Source organism: Lethenteron reissneri, chromosome 7 (assembly GCF_015708825.2).
Source record: "Lethenteron reissneri isolate LAM-NWPU_2019-01 chromosome 7, ASM1570882v1, whole genome shotgun sequence".
In the NCBI taxonomy this organism is placed as follows: Eukaryota; Metazoa; Chordata; class Hyperoartia; order Petromyzontiformes; family Petromyzontidae; genus Lethenteron; species Lethenteron reissneri.
In genome coordinates, this window is record NC_083785.1 from 13,568,840 (window position 1) to 13,574,529 (window position 5,690).

A 5,690-nucleotide genomic window follows, 5' to 3' on the forward strand; every position below is an offset into this window, starting at 1 on the left:
TACTGCCTGATGATGCCGGTTGTAATTACTGGTGAAACGTCGTACTCAGATTGTAAATGTTGGGGATTTGATCTTCAATACACCGGCGTGCTCTACAAGTAACGAATTGGCATGTTCTGTTTACGTGACAAATCTCACTAATTTGCTGTGTCGGGTGGTGGCGGGTTAAACGACACATTTATATATTTACGCAATTTAACCCAAAAAACATATATTATGGATGTTGAACTTATTTATCACTGGACATAGCCAAGCGTGCTAATCGAAGGTGCAGAAATAATAAAACACAGGCTATGCATCGGAACGTTTAGATGTAAAGTCTGGCTAACAAAAAATATCATGAAAATCAATGTAATAAAATGTAAATAACCATGGAAACCATATTACAAGATCAGGTGGGCCAGAAACAATTACATGTTGAAACACCGTTCACTGACTTCCAACGAGCACTAACATTATTGCTGGGCAAGCTCTAAGGATCCCTAACAATCCTGCCAGACAAGCCTGTCCATATTGCCTACTAGCTGCTGTCATAGCCCCAAGGGCTCCCAGGCAGGCTCCTACTGTGAATAAGGATATGTGCGAGAACGCTGCAGAAGAAGAACCCCTTGGACAGAAGCAGGTAACGATGAGTTGAGTGCAGGTGCCAGAGGGGAAACCATGGCAGTCCCAGGCAAGATGAAGGAGGGAGTTCAGACTCAATTCGCAAAGGCAACAGTGCTGTGCAAGTGTAATGACCTAACATGACCCCAAGACCATTGTCTGCAGTCTATATGACAATTCAAAGATAAACCAAGGTCTCAGATTGGAGGTAAGAGGCCTCGACAGGGATTGGTCAGGAGGCAGGCTTTTCAAATTTTACTTAGAAAAATGTTATGATCAATTACCGCCAGTTCATGCTGTGTCAATTGATGCCTTTGTAAATGATTGTAAGTGTTGTGGATTTGTCACTTCAGAAACACTAATATTAGGAGGCACACACGTTTATTCTACACTTCCAAAGTACAGGGGATAACTACACACGGGTCAGGACAGCCGGCACACTGCCTGACCCACAACACACAGGAAGTGAAGATGGGGACAAATACTTTCGTAGACGACGGGTTCTATTTGAAACGACAGCCCCGACCCAGCGTCGGGGCCTACCTTTTATCCTCCCCAGCGTGGCCTGGCTCTGCCATCGGCCACGCCCTCTTCTGGAACCTTACTAATTGGTTGTGTCGGGTGGTGGCGGGTTTACCGACACATTTATATTTACACGATCTAACCCAAAATTAACCTATATTATGGATATTAATGTCTTGAATAACCATGTGAGAGTCCATATATGTTTATTATAACTTTTTTGGCAAAGGCTCAAATGACAAGTTTTGTTTGTACAATTACTGTAAATTGTACAATTATTCAATATACAAATAAAAAATATAATGATTATACATTATTGCACAATTTTCTAAATTAAAATGTAGGGGTCTAAGAGTGGGCAATTGTTCAAATTAAGTTATAGCCTAGATTTACAAATTAATTATAAAAGGTAGATATAATTGTATTCTATTGTACATATCTTTTCACAATGTAAGAATCACGTTCAAATGAATGGATTTAATTTCATGTGGGAATCATCTATAGAAGAATAATGAATTTCTGCAGGAATTACCTTGGGTAGAATTGCAGCAAAATAGTATTTAAATTCCTTCAGGAATCACCAATATCCAAGCTATGTATACACACACATCTTTAATATTTACCTTGTATTTATCTGTGAAAACGAGATCCACAGCTAATCGGATTTGTCCAGGATAAATAAAGATTCTGATTCTGATTTTAGCAGGAAGGAACCAATTAGCTAATCGCCTCTATTTCATGGGCGTCCTGCTCGTTCAGTTACTCTAATACAATTAACAATCAATAAATCATCTATTAGTGCAACTGTGTGGACTAATGTTCGTATTATGCACAACATGCTTGTATGCTTCTCTGACAGATGAAAGTTGTGTGCCATAAATATCAGCAAATGTAAAGTTATTTGTAGTGAGTTGTATCATAGTGTGCTGCTTGTGTGGATATGATGTATAGATGTGGAGGCCTGTGAAGACCAGAACTTTTACACAGACCATTACAATGTAGACATGTTTCAAATCTTGTTCACGATTACACAACTAATGGAGTGCATCCTCTATACAACATTACTATATATATATACACATATTTACAGAGTATGCATGTATACAGGTGTTGTTACAGTTTTGTTTATCCACATGTTGTACATAGCTTTTTTTCTTAAAGCAACTTTTTCTAATGAAATTCAAGGAAATTTTAATTTATACATGGACGCCTTAAGCATGACACATTCACTTGAAAATTATGCCCATTACAGTAAACTATTAAGAGGGCACGTTATGTGAAACAATTCTACTTCACTGCTACCACAAGAATAACCGCAGTGTTTTGACATGCCACAGAGCTGAGATCATTATACACTAACTACATTCACTTCATAATTACTGCTTTCATTATACGAATTTTACACTTTTCTGTAAAAATTGCATTTCAAAGCATGAGACTGGCACTACAGTTGTGATCAAACCTGTGTGGCTCTGGAGAACACGTCTGTAGATGTGTGGATTATAAGGATCCTTCTAACCTGTGTACTGCAAAGCCACATACCACATCTTTGGAAGCAGATTTGAGCTGTTTTGCAGATAGCATGCTCACGATTGTAATCCCGTGTGATTATATAAATAATATGCAATCGCCTGTGATCACACAACCAAGTCAAAATCAGCTGTGACAAAAGGTCATTGCAATAGTAAACTGCATGCATTTACCCGAGCTCTCCCTTTGAAAATGCACTTGTTGCCTCAGTTATCGCTCACGTGGAATAATAAAAACAACTCAGCGGCAGTTGTCCTGCTGAGCACTTATGGAGCACACTCCCACGCCCCGCAGATGCTGCAAAATGCAGTCTAACGCTCTTCGAACCCCAAGTGTGTTTCGTTATCTCACACCTGTGATCTCCCCTTTGGTCGTAATGGGTGCCTCTCTGCTTCAGGTGAAGCTCTATCGCTGGGTTCTACTTGTCAACTGCTGCCCTGCACGTGAAGCAGTTTAACTCACATCTGAGCAAAGCCGTCATGATTCGCGTCACCGCTCTGGAAACGAACGAGAAAAAATGCTGCCTTTAAAATACGTTTGTGATAATCGGGTGGGAATTGTGGTGCACGCAAAAGGTAATTGTCCTTTGAAGTCGTCTAGTACCTCAACAAACACAACACAAAGATTTGCAGTTATCCCCGTACACTTCTGCAATGCCAAAGTCCATATCTGATTTGATCCCCACGGCGATGTTTCTGTCATCGTCCCTCATTGCAATATGTTCTGTCCCAACCCAAGTACTTTCCTTCAGTCAATATTAAGAATCTGATTTGCATTTGTGCCTTGATCCATGTGTTCCCCTTCCAGTCTTGTGTGTATCTATATATATAAAATCGTTCATGTCTGTCTGTCTGTGTGTGTGTGTGTGGACTTTGGCCCATACGCACTTTCATTGGACGGCGGTTGCCCCTGGCAACGGCTAGCCACGCCTTCGCCGCTTTCATTGGACCTGGCAACGGCTAGCCACGCCTTCGCCAAGGGCTGCAGTTTCATTGGACGGCGGTTGCCCCTGCCAACGGCTAGCCACGCCTTCGCCACTTTCATAAGCTCCGTATTTAATTAAATAATAGCCATTACACAGTATTGTTGGAGCGCTAGGGGGGGGGGAAGGAACGCCACCCGTACCCTGCCTCTTCCAAGCCGACAATTTTAGGCGAGGCCGCAGGCTTTGCACGCTACTAGGCCTCGACACCCACCACGCCACTCTGAGGTAAATTCATCAAAGTTTTTCCTACTCTTCACTACACCCCCACCACAATGTGTGCTATTAATATTACTTTTAAACCCAACGCGCCAACAATCGATTACTTTAATGTTCACTGTACAAATACTCATTAAGCTGGGTGAGCGTACTGCCAGTCTATCATGTACACTGTAGCCTGCTTATTAAGCTCGGTGAGCGTACTGCCACTCTATCATGTACACTCTAGCCTGCTTATGAAGCTGAGTGCGTGTACTGGCAGTCTATAATGTGGACTCTTGCCTGGTTATTATAATCGATTCTTTATATGTTCTTTGTACAAACAGTCATTAAGCTGCTTCAGCGACCCCAGTTCGATTCCAACTCACGCCCACCACCGCTGACGATTATTTGAAACGGACCTGGCCCTCCCCTAGGTCCACTCAGCCTCAAAAGCGTAACTGCTGTCGTGTGTGAACATCGTCACTGGGGAGACAAAGGCGGCGGGGCATCGTGGATCCAAGTCCCGGGCGAAGCCGGGTCATGTGTATGTGTGTTTGTGTTTATGTGTATGTCTGTGTGTCTCTATGTATGTGTGTATGTATGTGTATGTATGTGTTTGTGTGTATGTGTGTGTGTATGTATGTGGGTTTTTTTTATGTCTTTATGTGTATGTCTGCGTGTCTCTATGTATGTGTGTATGTACGTGTGTGCATGTGTTTGTGTGTATGTATGTGTGTGTCTATGTATGTGTGTGTCTATGTATGTGTGTGTATGTGTGTGTATGTATGTGTGTTATGTGTCTGTCTGTGTCTGCATGTATGTGTGTGTGTATTGTGTATGTGTTTGTGTGCATGTATGTGTGTGTTTGTGTGTATGTCTGTGTGTATGTGTTTGTGTGTATGTGTGTGTATTTATGTGTGTGTATGTGTTTGTATGTGTTTGTGTGTTTACGCTCGCATTACACAAATGTGTTGCTGGTCTAAGGCGTTCCTCGCACAGCATTGCCGCTTTATTATTTCAGTCGTTTACTGCCTTACGCACCCTGAAAGTCGTGTGTGTCTGCAGCAAGCGCGTGTATGTGTACCTATGGACGCGCGCGCGTGTGTTGTGTAGGGGGAACGGTAGTGTAGTGCTTAGCGTGCTGTCTGTGTCTGTGTGTGTGTGTGTCTGTCTGTGTCTGTCTGTGTGTGTCTGCGTGTGTCTGTGTGTGTGTCTGTGTGTGTGCGTGTGTGGTGTGTGGGGAGCGGTAGTGTAGTGCTTAGCGTGCTGTCTGTGTGTCTGTGTGTGTGTGTGTCTGTCTGTGTCTGTCTGTGTGTGTCTGCGTGTGTCTGTGCGTGTGTGGTGTGTGAGGAGCGGTGGGTGTAGTGCTTAACGCTACGCTGCGCTACCAACCCGGCGAACCCAGTTCCATTCCCGCTCACGGCCACCACCGGTGACGATTATTTGAACCTCCCCTAGGTCCACTCAGCCTCAAACGAGTAACTGGTGTGGCGTATTAACATCGGCACTTGGGAGACAAAGGCGGCTGGGCGTGGTAGATCCAAGTCCCGGGCGAAGCCGGGTCATGTGTATGTGTTTATGTGTATGTCTGTGTGTCTGTATGCATGTGTGTATGTATGTGTGTGTATGTGTTTGTGTGTATGTCTGTGTGTGTATGTATGTCGGTTTTGCCGCCGTGGTGGATCCAAGTCCCGGGCGAAGCCGGGTCATGTGTATGTGTTTATGTGTATGTCTGTGTGTCTGTATGCATGTGTGTATGTATGTGTGTGTATGTGTTTGTGTGTGTGTCTGTGTGTGTATGTATGTCGGTTTTGCCGCCGTGGTGGATCCAAGTCCCGGGCGAAGCCGGGTC